The sequence below is a fragment of the Oryzias latipes genome, chromosome 6 (genome assembly GCF_053564925.1).
Source record: "Oryzias latipes strain Hd-rR chromosome 6, Olatipes_Hd-rR_3.1".
NCBI classification, from domain to species: Eukaryota; Metazoa; Chordata; class Actinopteri; order Beloniformes; family Adrianichthyidae; genus Oryzias; species Oryzias latipes.
This window is the reverse complement of record NC_136242.1, coordinates 31,298,272-31,314,085: the sequence shown is the minus strand read 5'-3', so window position 1 is coordinate 31,314,085 and position 15,814 is coordinate 31,298,272. Positions and strand designations below refer to the sequence as shown.

General features: G+C 39.2%; 2 protein-coding genes across 4 annotated transcripts in view; one reads left to right on the top strand and one right to left on the bottom strand.

Annotated features, from left to right (window-relative positions):
* LOC101158020 (solute carrier family 45 member 3) overlaps positions 1–14,766 on the bottom strand; it is a 28,355-nt gene extending 13,589 nt beyond the window's left edge. The window contains exon 1 of one of the 3 annotated variants that reach the window (XM_011476478.4): positions 14,656–14,766. The gene's annotated coding sequence lies outside the window, so the exon portion shown is untranslated. Of the gene's footprint in view, positions 1–5,370; positions 5,588–14,188 lie in introns of those variants that run through there. The other 2 variants (XM_078949022.1, XM_020704250.3) reach the window with 2 other exon arrangements.
* e2f4 (E2F transcription factor 4) overlaps positions 1–15,814 on the top strand; it is an 89,638-nt gene that overhangs the window by 39,869 nt on the left and 33,955 nt on the right. The gene's annotated exons all lie outside the window — the stretch shown is intronic.

The following is a 15,814-nucleotide window of genomic DNA, read 5'->3' as shown; positions in this document are numbered from 1 at the left end:
ACTTTTGTCCAAGCAGGGGTCAGGAGGAAGGTGAATGAGCTGAAAAAGCAACTGTTCCAAAGAAAAATCATCAACCTATTAATCCAAACTAAATTATACAAACACTACTTTAGTGATGTGTGCATAAACACATGCACTCGTGATCAACTATATTCTGCTTATGTCCTTCACCTCCCGGTTGGTTTGGAGACAAATGCAAGCAGTCTCACGAACTTCCCTGCTTACCGTGGCGTTTTAGCACAAAAGCTTGAGGGTATGTGGCCATGGGGAGATGGAGAGTGGTTACTTTTGTAAGGTCTCCAACCTCTCCTTTTGTTTAAGTCCTATTCACAAACTCTTGCCTCCCCTCAAAGAAGATTGAGTCCTAATGACTCTGAGTGGCATTGAAATATAAAAGAGGCTTTGTGAACTTTGTCGTGTCAGGAAAAGTAATGCTACAAAGTGAGGTTTCAAATATACGCTACATTCATGGAGCATTCATTGGGGAGTGTCCTGAGAAGAACCCTACCTGCAGTCACTTTCTGCCACTATTCCTGGCCTCCTGCATTTTGGGTCCCACACCACCAGTTCCTGACACTGATTCCATTTACAAAGTCGCTCAGCAAGAGGTAAACCGTCCATTAGTCTCACCTAATGAGGTTTGTGAAGTCACACCCTCCTCTGTGATCGGCCCTTTGCAGTTCATCCTTTTTATTGTTTTCCTTCACAAGACTCTTAAACATGATGCAACCGGACAGAAACAAGCAGAAAAGCACAAGCTTTCTGCAAACATCAACTATCAAATAAATTCAGACATTGGATCATATTTTTTTTGGTTTTGTATGATGCATCATAGGCCCGCACAATAAATCGCAAATTTGTCCGTATCACAATATCAAGTTGTGCAATACGCAAATCGCAAAAGACGGCGAAAATTGCGATAAATGGTTAGCTTAAATGTGGTAAAACAATCTTATGGCAGATAAATCCCTTTATGCATTTAACCAATCAGATGGACCCTTTCTTGTTGTTGACCAATTGGGATGGAGCCCTTGATGTTAGACAAGGGTCATTTGAAGCATAATTAAAGTTATATTGACTCTTATTTAGATTAAACTGTTGCAGTCAAATGGAAATAATTTTTTGGGTTGTTTTGCTATTTGTTAATGTATCGCAAGTTCAATAGTCATTGCAATATTGATAACTAACACCATAAATCGTGAGTTTTCCTCATTTCGTGGAGCCCTAATGCATATTGATCTAGCCCGGAAAATGTTAGGTCAACGGCTTCGGCTTCAAGCAACCCTGCAAAGTCGTGACAGGGAATCGTCTCCTTCTGGTCCAGCAGTTAGACGTGTTAGACTTTAAAGACATTTAACATTGTGGAGCCCACCACCACCACCACCACCCATTCAGTCTCTCCCCCTCCTTTTCTTTTTGCCACTTTCTCAAATATCCATCTGTGCCACATGTTCTAAATCATCCTCTGCCCTGTCATGCTGACGGCTGTGCAAACAGACCACCGGCAGCACTATTTTTATAAACATACCTTTTCCCTCTGGTCCTGATAACTAGATAATATAAGACGGAGCCTCTCTGACTCAGTTCAAATACAAGGTTAAGTATTTGATTTGTATGTTTTGTCTGTTCACTTCAAAGATAGCCTGGACCGAGTGGTACCCACCCCCGCTGGCCCATAATGTCAAACCCACATCCGTCCCTCTGACCCCAACCCTGCCCTTCTCAACAAATCATATGACCAGCCAAACATTTCAAAGGCAATTCCAGCTGCAGGATGACTTCTCCCTAATATTCCCTTCATGAACTCTGTCGCCTGCTGCTTCAACCAAACAGGGAAACCTGTCAGTTATTGTAGAACCTCTGAGCAATGGAGGGAGATGTGTTTTTCTACATGGTCCTGCTCAGGGGTCCCACTGCTGGGCAAACTTGTTAATGCTGCTCTTCTGTAGGATTAAGCGATTACCAAGGTAATGACTGCCAAGTGTGAGGGGCAAAGCGCCACTGTTCAAATCCTGCTTCCATGGTTGGGACACTCACTGTAAAATAAAGTTATTGGAGGTAAACTTTATGGTTAATTGTGATGTTTAATCTTTCACTCCAAAAATATTGAACAAACTTCAAACATATTAAGACTTAAGATATTTTTAAAAAACATGTTGGCTATAAATTAATTGTAATAGAACTTTTCTGCCGGCTCCCGGTCCCAACCACAAACCAATTTTATCACCCGCACAAGAACCATAACAAAGAATACAGAGAGTCTACAAGCAAAAGCAGCGTAGACGGACAACATACGCCTTGAAAAAAACTGTTTTGAAGTGGGCTACTGTGACATGCTAAATTATTGTAATGGCAGATGTTAACACAACCAACGCACGTCTGCATTGAAAAAAAGTTCTAGATAGAAAAAAAAACTTAGCCAGGGTATGATTACAAAGAAATTATATGGCATTACTTGTGGTTTTGTGCCAGAGAAACATGCAATAAACTAAAGTGAAACAAAAATATACGCATTAACATTACTTTTTTTTTTTTACAAGTAACATCCCACTGAACAGGCTTGGCTTCATAGAAAGAAATGTCTCTTTTCCTGTTTATTTGCTTCTTGTTTGTGATCTTGGTCAACTTTCTTAGCATCTATCCCTTTACTTTTGTCTCCTTCGTTTTAACTTAAAACACTACAAGGTGAAAAACGTAAAAGAAAAAACTCCAAGTCTGAGTCTTTTCATGAGGTCTTTCTTCATAATGAAACCTAAAAACTATCACTGGGTTGACACCTTGTGATGTTTGCACAATAAGCAGTTAAGAAGCAAAAACCATCCAAATAACAACTACTCCCTCAGTGTCTCCTTCTCTTGTACTTCTAATGACCGCTCCCTAAAAGTCCAGTATAATGTCTGAGCCAGTATCATCTTCAGCTGCCTATCAGGGCCCGGGCTGCTCTCCAAAGCTCTCTCGTTACCTCCAGTCTTCCAGCTCATACCCCCACATGACAACTCGTCGGTAGAACGATTTAACCCATTATTCCTGGTTCACCAACTCAGCCAGCAAACGCTCATTTGATGAGACATAAGCATGCACACAAACACCAGCAATGGCTTTAATGTACACTCACTCGATTGCCTGACTGGCTGCTTTGTCCATTATCAACGCCTGCAGGCCAAGACCACCCTTACAGAAACAGGCTTTTAATTTGATAACCGAGAGAGACGGAGAAGAAGAGCAGGGAGATCTAAGGGTGGGGAGGGCCGGTTGTAGCAGGAGGGTGGGTCGGGATGTTGAGTAATGTCATTAGACTACAAGTGGCTGTAAGGAATCTGTATTTCTGGATATTAGACGATCAATAAAACAGAGTGCTGAGAAAGGCCGCTGGCAGCACTTCCCCTCTGCAACAGGAGCGGTTTGCCCAGAAGTAAGAGAATCCTGAAAATCCCACTTGGGAATGGGACTTGAGCTCACAATCTCAGCCGTTTCCTGCCATAACCAAAGGTACTTCCTCCTTTCTGCTTTGGCCCAAAAGCTGATAGGAAGATCTGCTTCAACGTTCATCACAAGTCAATCAAACCTAAATCATCTCAATTGGCAATAACCAAACCTATTTGCAAATATACATTTGGACTGGAAAAGGGTTTATTTCAAGCAATCAAAACATTAAATACAACTATATTTGGATTAAGAAACTTTTTTTTTAAACAATCAAAACAAAAAAACTACATTTAGATTCGAAAATGGTTTGTTTAAGCCACGTGTCGACAACCGGCGGCTCCGGAGCCTGTGTTGTGGCTCTCTGTGTTTTTGTAAAATAAGTATCATGTTCTAAGATTGAGAGTGCAGCGTGACCGCGCGGATGGGGCGTGTCTGCTGCTGTGAACGCCAACCAGAGTCTGTTATGGGATGGAAAGTCTTTCTGAAAAGACAGTCAGTGGGGATCTCGTAGGGGACACATGAACGCCCCCAAAAAAAGCCTTTTCTTCCCCTAGACTAAAACCACCAATTTCCCTGTAAAATTAATTAAATTTGTGTTAGGGCGCCCCTACTATCCTATCACCTTGCTGCTACGATGACCTTATGTCGCTCTGTGTAGAACACGCTGGAGCCCCCCTCCAGCGTGCACGCGGGGGAAAACAACGAACAGGTAGTGAGGCGGGGGCGGGGCTTAGACTCACCGCTTATGATTCCAGATCCCGCAAAAAAACTAACAGCTGCTTCCTAATAAAAAATAGTTGTCATTTTGTACTACATTTGAACCTTACCGTAATGATAAACAACCAGTAAACTTGTTGCTTTGTGCTGCTTCATGGTCTTATCCCCCCCCTCCTATTATCACCCTCTTACCCCCCCCCCCCCCCTCTCTCTCTAACATCCCTCTCCCTTCTTCCCTTCTTTCCTTTTCCGTCCGGTCCAACACTAAAGATTTTCAAACCTGATTGGAATTAATAAAGTTTGGCCTCAATTACAAAAGGGGTTTATTCAGACATACCTCTGGTTTGTCTGAAGATTAATAACCCCTCTTGTTAAAGTAAAATATGTCCAACACAAGAGGCCCTCAGCTCTCATCTGCCTGCCTAGCTGTTGGACAGGACAAGTTAAAAAAAATAAAATAGTTGTCATTCATAAAATTAATGTAATTTATTGGGTTTACTGGATTTAAAGAAAAAAAATAGAAAGGAGTCTGCATCAAAGTAAATTTGTTTGGACAGACAGAAAAGTCTATTCAAGGTTGTGGAAAATGGACAAAAGATCAAAGGAAACATCACGCTCATAAAGAATGAAAATAATTAAAATAAATAATTACATAAATATCCTGACAACATTTTGAATCAATCCAAGTATAGCCAAATGAACTTTCGCAATATATCGGGAAAAACATTTTTCCAACACCCCTACTGTTGCGGCTCCCTGTGCCTTCATCTCAGTGGGAAACTGATCAAAATGCCTCTTTGACAGGTACAGGTTGCCGACCCCTGGTTTAAGCAATCCAAACAAAAATAAATTAAATGTGGAAGATGGTTTATTTCAAGCAAAACATTAAGTACTACATTTGGATTGAGAGGTTTTTTCAAGCAACTAAACTACATTTGAATTTGAAAGTGGTTTGTTTCAAACAATCAAAACTAAATTTAAACTAAATATAGATTTGAAAATGTTTTTTCTGAAGCAATAAATAAAAATAGATTTGAAATTCAAGCAATAAGAAAAATTTTAACTACTTTTGAAATTTCTGATAGAAATTCTCAGATTGTTAATATTTAACCAAGTATCCTTTTAAAAACCTCCATTGTATTTGACTCCAGGTGAAGAATACAGAAGAAGAAACATGGGATGCACAGCGAAACAGAGGACATCTAAAACTTAAAGTTCCTCACATACCAGACAGTTCCGTCTACAGAAAGGGCCGTTACTTCCAGAGCCAACAACTACAGTAAAACTTTGCATAACGTCGAGGCTTTTGCATGCCTTTTGAGATATATCTGTCAGTTTCTGTCACGTAAAGTCCAATGCCGCTAATTTCATGGTAGCCTCGTCCACAAAGCCATTTTCTCCTGCCAACATGTCCATAATATGCAATAACACACAGCCGCACTCTGCTATGATAAACCATGCAAAGCAAAACACTGCAGCAAAAATAGACTTTAAGGGCCACTAAAGCAGGGAACCAATGGATCCTAAATGTCAGCAGCATTCTGCATACCAGGCAGGAATAAATGGGGGAGATTGAGCACTCATTATGTTTCTCTAACAACAAATGAACCTTCAATCAACCAACTTGACTTATAACTTTTCATGTAACAATATATAACAGTCTTTTAAATGCCCCAAGTAGAGCAAAGTACAAACTCACAACAATTAAAAATTGACAAATGGAACATAAACTTCAAGTTATAAAAAGGAGTAGGTTATAAATATATTAACATGAATAAAAAGATCAACTAGACTTAATGCAAATCTAACCTGAGTCAAGTTTTGAGCTGTTTTTTTTACGTAGATATTTTGCGTAGTTTATATGCAATTATTGCGTAAAACTTACACAATTGTGTGAGATGCATTCGCAAATGTGTGGCTTTCTACGACCATTCCACGTATGTCTCAGACTTTACATGCATGTACCACCAATGTACAACTTTATATCGCATACGCATACGCCGCACATATCACGTTAAAATTACGTAATTGACGCACAAATCACTAATGAATTGCATATGAACTGCACAATAATCACGCACGGTTCATGTTCTACTTTGGCTTACGTGTTCTTTGCATGTTTTATTCACACTCCTTCAGTGGTGTTAACGTGGTTTATTCGGTATATATCAGTGAACATTTCACGCAAAGACCACAACTTTTCCACATGAATTCACGTATGAACAATTATTATCCGTACAATATGCCCAAAATGTATGTATAGGCTGTGTGACACGGCCTTAAGGCTATATCGCTCTGAACTCTGAGCAAACACAAGTTTAAATGATTCTTGAAAGAATCTCGTCTTCACAGAGATCAACTTATTCCTGCTGAAAATACTTGTAAGGAACTGAATAAAATTTAAATAGAACAAGAATAAGTATTGAAATAAATTAAATAAGGATTAACAATTAAAAAAATCATTAGCTTTCAGGTAAATAAAAATAAATGCTTAATTAGTTATTGAAAATGGTTAAATTGATTGATTTCTAATGATACTACTTCACTTGCTCCAAAAATGTAAGAATTGATTCATGATTTTTCCTAATGAAACATAATTTGCACATAGTTTAACTTTTGATACTTGATCAAATTTTGCTATGAAAATCTCTGAAACAGTGTTATGTCTATTTTACTGATATAGTATTATTTTTATCAATCATATAAATGACTTTTATAAGTAACATAATCTGCATATATTTTGGATAAATGATCTGCATTTGCCATGTTGATTTCTAAAAATTTTTTTACATAATAATTTAAGTACTTCATCTTTGCCGTGTGCTTTATTGATATTTCAAGATTCTTAATTCTGTCTGATAAAAGTTATGAACCAGATAATGATAAATCATGTAATAAAATGGTTACAGTAGAACAGGGCAGGGATTATATAAACTCTCTTCCTTCCACTCCCTTTCAAGCAGTATTTATTAATGTCTAATTATCCTAAGTTTGATTCGTCATTGTATGAATGTATAACTGATGAACTTATTGTTTTTGTGTATTATTCTTATTTGATTGCTTAAAATGAACCATTTCAAATCAAATCAAAATGCAATCAGAAATATACCTGAGTCCTGTGTCTACATGTGAAAGAGTGTAGCTTTCTACAATCATGTGCTGTTAAACTCATTTTATATCACAAACACAGCCTTTGTGTTAAAGATCAAGCAGTCCAAGAACCAGAACTGTTTTCTTCTGTCGGCGACATCTCAACAAATATTTGCTACCTGAACACATGACATTAAATAACATCCGGCTGCGCAGGAGGATGTCACCTTACAGAGAAGTAAGAGAACAATAGCCCAGTAACGTTCAAATATGTCAGAGACAGAAAATTATTTAGTAAAAGAAACAGGAATCTAAATACACAGAGACCAAATTACCAGGACAGGATCGAGCTGCAAGTTAAATCATGAAACAAGGTGCAACTAGACAAGGAACAAAACCTGACATTAAAGCTAAAACATAAACCAGGATGCTAACCCTGACAGCCAGAGCTGCTCCTTCCATTGTTCTGGTTCTGCGAGTTTTTCATGTTTCCCTGCACTCTTCTTCTATCTGATCTCAGCATTAAGAACACGACGCCTCATTTAAGTCAGGTGTGTTCGAGCATAAACATGAACAGGGACTAATAAAATATCAAATGAAAACCAAGATCAATATTTGTTCAGGTTTCAGTTCTCACATAAGGGTGGTTGAAGTGTTTCTTTTATAATTGGTAACAAATTTAGCTGTGAAATGTTCACAGGTGATACAGATGTGTTTTAAATTCCATCTTTACTGAAGAATTTTAATGTTAAAGGCATTACAAGAATCCAAACACCAAACAAAAAGTTACAGTTGATGTCCTGCGTCTATCCTTGGTCACAACTGCCCTTAAGGGTGGATACAAGCTTTATGCAGGCAAAAAATGGGCATACCTGTACAGGGCACACAGGTGGCCCACACCAGGTCGTACAACGCTTGGCGAGTCCGTAGAGGGAAAATATTTATGCACATGATTTTCATTTCATTTCGTTTTGGTGACAGGTCGTAGTAAACACTTATGCAACACCTAAGGGTGAAGTAGGTGAGGCAGAGGCATGTGATATATATTTTTCCTTTTTTAGCCCCACTTAATACTTCGGACTGTGCTAGGAGCCTGTTAGTGCCGTTCACGTGATAAGTACGCAATCTTTGCAAGAAGCCAGACTGTTTGAAATGAGGAAATTAGACAGTGTGTAGATTGTGTGGGCATCCTATGCCTCGTTTCCACTGAGCAGTGCGTTATGGTCCCCTCCAGTCCACTATTTTAAGCATTCCATTATAAAATAGTTGCATTGAGCCGGACCAAATCGTACCACTTTTTGGACCCCCGTTGGTTGTAGGTGCATCACCTGAATTGCCCTGGACCATTCCAAACCGGATCAGACCAAACCGAACCAGAATGTACCGCTCACTGGAAACAAGCTTTACTGTCGTCCTATGGACAGTTGTACGTATCACGTGCACAACACGTGCATGCAGTCTTTGCACAATGGGTACATGTGATGGAGGTTTCCTTGACTGGAGCAAACGGACCTAGATGTTCTTCAGCCACTTCCCGCAAGGAACCCCAATGATCAAAACAAAAATACCTTTTTACCTGTAAATATTCTGGATGGCATCTTCCAGCAGCACAGATCTTGTGAATGAATCTGCATTAAAGTGTTGCTCTTTTGCCGGCCAAACCAAAAACCAGATGGTTCCAGCAGAGCAGTGCAGCATTCTTGCTGCCTCCTCAGACTTGAACACCAAACACGCTCTGTTGAAATCATTTTTAGCACACTTCCTGCCATCTGTCACCAAGTCTTCTGTGGAAGAGCAGCAATCAAAATCTAGCCGTTCCCTCAGAACCAGAAAACTTTACAAAAACACTGTTGCACAATAGGAGGGAGTCAGCAGCATCATCATCTTTGTGTTCGATTCTTGGAATGCTGACTAAAAGGCAAGAGGTTACACATGGCCTTTTGGGAAAAAAAAGAAATGTCCATCATCAGCACTGCGGGAAGTTTCCAACAAAAGACTTGAGTAATCAAAATAAAAGATTTCCTTTCATTTAGGTCACATCCTTTTAAACAAGAATGAAAGTCATCAAAAAGCCCAAAAAACTTCAAAAAACACAACATTTTTTTAGAAAAACAAAGGTGGAAAAACTATTTGATTAACTGAGTAATATGTGCATACCAAACTTCTAACAAAAACGTTCTTGCTTGCATAAAAGATTTTTGCGTACTTTGGTGTTTTAGCAAAAACTACCTGAAAGAAGCATTTGAGATTAAATATTAGTCCAGCGAACATGCATTAAATCGCACACTCATAGTGATGCAAATCCCAAGCTTGGTCCTTTCAAAAAGTGCATAGAGCATCTCACATATCAAAGGTCCTGTCAAACACTCAATAGCATCTCTTTCATGCCTTCTACATGAAAGAGAACACTGTGGCTTCCTTTAATAAGCAGTTTTCCCATTCACAGAGCCAAACTTCAAAGGTCAAGTTGGAAGACTTTCACTGACCGTTTTAACCGGCATTTCCTCATAATTGTTGTACGGAGTTATTGAGAAATTCCAGCCTCAATCATAATTTGGCACAACAAACACGTTGCCAGGTTTTCTCTTGATAACTCTTGAGTGTTGCACACTGAGAACGACCAAAGAAAGCATCAATTTGGAACATCTGGCCAAATCCTTATCACCATGGGAAACCAGAGGAGACGAGTATGTGTTACAATCGCTTCATCTAAACCCAGACTCTGCTTCAGTTTTGTTACTGAATACAAGTCTTTGTGGAGCCAGTTATTAAAATAATCGTGCATTTTGTGGTAAAAGCACCAAATTTGTCCCATAGTGTCCCCTCTTTAAGAAAAGAATGTTAGCTGCAAGAAAATCCAAGATTTCAAAATCTTCATACAAAATTGTAATATGCATAAAATAGTATTCTCTAGGTTCTCATCAAGTTTAAAGATGGCATTTTATGCATGAACAGCCCATGTTGTTGAGACTGGGGCAAAAAGTCATTGAATATTTTTGGAAGAATTGGCTGCCATCTTTACAAATGGCCACCATTATGGATGTCTCCAACATGCTTTTTTCAAAAGAGGAGGCATCCTAAGGCTGCTGAATACAGTGCGTGTACCACAAACTGCACATTGGGTTAATATCAACGTAACCGGCTCTGCTATCTCCTAAATGTAGAGTTAATTTAAAAAAAAAACAATTTTCTTCTGTGTTGACTGCTGGCTTTTAAAGGCAGATCTTTGGTTGTTTGCTGGTCTCCTCCAATGTAATGTCAGCTGGTAAAGTCAGTGTTTTTTTCTAGTGAAACCAAAAAGTGTAGCTAAATAAGCCATGATATATAAGAACATGGATATTCCTCAACTAAGAAAACTTCAAGTCAAAAGTAACACAGGAGAAACAAACTGGTTTAGGTGTTCTATCAAACTGTTGTAGTTATTTTGTTTTGGACCGAACAAAAAACTTGAATATCAATTACTATTCACTAGTCATCTTCTTTTTCAAATCTAAAATGTTGTGCTGTTTCTACGTCTAAGCAGACACACTTATGCATTTCACCGGACGAATGCTAAAACATCAGTTGTGGCCTGTTTTTGGCAAGTCGCACTAGACTATAAGTTGCAGTTTTTGGAGAAATGTATTTGACAAAATACAGAACTAAGAATGGGCATTTCCTCTTGAAAGGCAGATCCTATTAACGGAATCGATGACAATAATAGACTGAATATTAGCGCGCTTCACCAACATAACCGCATTCAGCTTCACAGAACATGGAAGGAATTGCAAAAATGTTTGGTGTGGTAGATTAGACCAACATAACAACCTAACTCTTAATATCAGTTAAAAAAAATCCACATAATCCATTTAATTCTTTGTCATCTGTGTCGCTTTCAAATATTATTTTTTTTAAATCACATATAAGTCAGACCTGAGTATAAGTTCCACCCTGGCCAAACCCAGCAACAATAACTAAATAAATAAATGCTGCTTATGCTCCAGAAAATACAGTAGGTGGATGTCCCAGAATCAGGGAGTATTTTTTGGGTGTTAATAATATTTTTTGCCTTTATGTTTACTTTAATATATGTATTTCTACTTAAAATATTTGGACAAGTACTAATAAGGTCTGACAAGTCAAATCTATTTTATCAGGTCATTGTTGGTTTAAGGAAGTTGACTGAGGAAATGAAGAAGAGAGATGAAGATGGGGGGTTTTACTGAGAAAATATCTCGAACTCTGTGAAACGTCAGTGAACCGAAGCTTGAGATTTAAAAAGATAAAATAAACTCGATAAGAAAGATACACGTTGAACATAAACACAAAAAAAACTGACTGCCAGGTTTATGCAACTGCACAAAATTAGTCTGAAAACCCATTTCTAAAAAGAAATATAAATGACCACTATTACAATCACTGTAATTAAAGGTTAACTTCGCCAGTGATTGCTTGATTTCCTCAAACTCTTAACATCTTAGAATTGTATCTAATGATTTGTTAGAAAAAGGAGAGTCAAACAAAAGCATGTCTGTAAATGTTTTGTTGTTGTTGTTTTCAGTGCTGTGCCGTCTTTTACCCATTGTGTGACCGTGCATTTAGGTGTGAGTGACAGAAAAACAGACCACAGCACGTTGGGATTAAAGAGAAAAACAGTTGGCCGGAGAAGTAACCCGAGAACTGAGCCGGTGCCAGTTCCCCCACACATTCTGGCTTGGAGTGATTTCATACCAGACGCAAGAGAAGATAAGGAATATTCCTGCCTTCAACACACTAGATACATGAAAAACACTCGAGAAGAGCGAGCTGAAAGGCATTCTTCTTCATTTCACATCATTTTAGCTGAGAAATGATGTCACAGACAAAACTAAACCCCATTACATCAAAGCCAAAAACCTGATAAGTGCACTTCATGAGGCCAAAGTTGGAATAAATAAGAAGTAAAGGTTCAGATTAACCACCTAAACGAGCTTGTAATTTAGAACAAAAATCCTGATGACACATTCCTCTGCTCATTTTTCTTTGTTTCGGTTAAACTTGGGCTCATTAATGGTCCGTCTCCTGCCCAGCTGGTAGTGGATGGCTGTTTCTGAGAGGCTGTTTGACCCCGTAGCCTACAAAAAATAAATAAATGAATAAAAAACCTTCAGCTTCTCTGCTTCCCATCATTGAGAGATAGCAGAAGCAGACAGGTTGGTTATTATGCCTCCATATTCTGGGTGTTGGTGAAATTTGAAGCCCTGAGATCATCTATTCCTGAACGACCAGTAGGGTCCTCCAATTCAGGCAGCAGGTTTTATCCTGGTTTTAATTGAAATTGATTAATATAATTAATTTAATCATTTGCTTAAACTACCTCCAGTAACTCACTATGATTTGACTCGATCACTTCGGCATAAAATGTGAGATTTGATTGCGAGGACTCATTTCAGAGGGCTCTGAAAGGCCCCATGCGTGCAAGAGGGATCGACTTCTGCAGAATCTGAGTTTCCTCAGAGACAAAGGAAACTAAAGCAGAATGGATCTGTCAATGAAAAGGCGACAGCTCAAGTTACAAGAAACCCCAAGGCAATTGGTCCCACTTCAAGCCATACAAGGTTACAGCCCCCCCCCCCCCCCCCCCCCCCCACACACACACACACACAAGCAAAATAATAAATCAAAAAGTGTACATTCTCTATCTAATGCAGAACACTGGATCACCTAAAAAATGATCGAAAAACTTTAAAAAGACACCAAATGTAAAGTTACAAGGGAGTGGTGACCCAGACGGGTCAAAAAAAGTTTGATATCACTTACGTGTTTACACTTAAGCATGACAGACGTGACGAGATACACAGAACTATAGATAGATACGCCCAAACAACCTTCACGGGGACTTTATAAACATGCAGGAATGTAACTTATCACCAAAAAAAAAAAATAACAGACGGCAAATAAATAAAGCCTTCTGAAGATAATACCGCCCATGGCTGATTAAAACAGAAAAGCCATTAGTCTGTCTAAGTAGCTTGGTGTCCTCGACGGCGGGTAATTATCCTCAACTTGGCTGGGGGGGGGGGGGGGGGGGGGGGGTATTAGATGGTCAGAGAGCAGTTAGAGAGAAGACAGCTGGTGGAGCTGCAACATCCGAGGTGAAGAAGCATTTCCTACGGGCGTGAAACAGATGAGCTCTGCAGAAAGTACCTCTAACCCCTCCAGGGGCGACTGGAGAAAAAAAAAAAAAACACCGGTAGGGCCCATCAACCCCACTTCATTTAAAATCAGACGCTTTGACCATTAGCGTGTTGTCAAACATCAACACCTTTTGGAGTTTTGTTCACCAGCCCCCCCCCCTCCTGTGAAAATAAGAGGGTCCGGTTAACAAATTCATGCAAAAGAAATGCCGGAAGAATTGTCCACACTTAAGTGCTGTTCGGGGAGAGCAAGGAGCTCTTTGTGTTGTGGCAGTCATGGTGACAATAAAAGTGCCTCTGTCATGGGTTTGAGCTGTTTAACCTTTTGATCCTTTCTCCACCTAATATGGGTTTTGAGCTTTCCCTGACGTTTGTCAGACAAAAAGATAAATCAGATTTATGCGATTAAAAAAAAAAAAAGAATCTGCCAATCTGGGAATTGTTTAATATTTAAACGCAGTTCATCTCAAAGATTGTTTTGCTGCAAATGAGGCAAAGAATATGTTACAATCAATTATGAACTGTTAATCTTCTTCAAATGCCACTGATGGATCAATGGGTAAACCCTAAACTGAAAGGTTTTGAGTTGCGTTCAAATCAGTCAACTTTTTAAAGATCTTGGTTATTTAAAACATAGCTGAAGTTTTTGACATTTTTGAAAAAATGTGGGATATTATCGAATAAAAATAGTGGGGAGATTGCTGGTATGGATGTGATAGGTTGGTGGAGTCGGAGCTGCTGCTAAAGCAAAGAACTCGTCAGTAAAATTCCGTGCGGGGTGTCCTGAACGCATCACACACCTCTTCATGTGTCACAGGGGGTTCAGCGTAAAAATGCACCCAAAACTACCCAGACTTCCCCGTTGCTGCAGGCAGAAACGTGCAAAGGGACTGAAACGTGGAAGCCCATCATCAGTCGCAGTTGAGAATCCCGCTTCAGTCACCTCCGACTCCGTGGAGTGGAAAAAAACTTCCAGAAAGAGGAGCAGCGCGAGGCTGGCGAAGAAGCGTACACCTTTCGGCCTCGAGCATTTTCCCGCAATTCGTGTCTCGTCTTATTTCATTTCCTGCTTAAAAGCCAGAAAAAATGATGGTTTGGTCAAATATTTCATCCCGTAATCCGCTGTGGCGACGTGATAACCCGCAGGGACAGAACCGCATGCAATAGATTTCCAAGACGACTAGACTAAAGTACCACAGAACCTCCTCTAGTAGAACCCGCAGCTCCTGACCTCAGGTTCTCCTGCATCCTCTGAGTTTGGTCTTACCGTGACTTCAGCGGAGCTTCCACCAATCTATGCTGCTACTTTCACGCTCCAGACGCTGTTGCTCAACTTCTAGTGAGCCGACTTACCCAGCTGGATGACAACAGCGGACCAGCCGCTCTTAAAGGCAACTTCAGTTTCCGGTTGTAGATTTCAAAATAAGAGAACCCAAGCCAAAATATCTATTTATCTGTGGTCAAATTGTTTTAATGACGTGTCATACATCATTTCGGGAGAGATCTAATAGAGAATAAAAAAGAAAAACACAACAATATTTACAGTGCAACGCTTGTTATTGGTTATAAGTATAGAAGCAAAAGGTTTTATTTGCTGAGTGGAAAAATGTGGCAGGCAACAGTAATGGTACCAATCGAAGGAGTGTGAATCCAGCACATAAACACAAGCTGGCACACATACCTAAACATTACTAAAACGTCTGTTCTGTACAACTAGGCGTGAAGGTGGTCAATTAAACTAAATTAAATAATTGATAAACCAACAAAAGCTCCATGATCAAAAGTTTTCAGACCGGATAAAAGCCAACGCCAGCATAAAAATGTTGATGCTTCAGTGATGTGACCATGGCTGTGGCCTTTCTGATGGCAAGGCCAAACAAGACTTCTATCTCTGAATGTGGTAACAAGAAAGCTCTCTGACCTGTGAGTTAATACTACAGTTCCAAAATACTTTTGTCCAATTCCATTTTGTTTCTGTTTTTGAAACTCTACTAATATCAATTACGTTTCATAAATGAAAAATGTCAATTTCTGCACTATTTCAAGTTGTTTTCAGGTTTTGAGCAGTGGTAGAATCTGCATGTTATACATTAATTTAATCAATTTATTTGGACCTAGGAGACAAATTGTGTACCATTTACAAACAGGTCTGTAGACGGTATGCATGAACATTTTACTTTCGTTTGATATGCAGTAAATATTTTTAAAAAATGTTATAAATACGTGCTGTATACATGCACATGGTTTGAAAAAATGAACGTATGTTCACACCGCGATTGGCAACACGCATTTAAGCCACAACTTCCCAAAAAAGTCAATGTAAACACGTGTTAGAAGTTAAACCATGTCTAACTTTGACCAATCAGGGACTCAGATTTGGTAGTGACGTATGGATGCCTCCTTCTTTAATTCTTGGAACTGGTCCC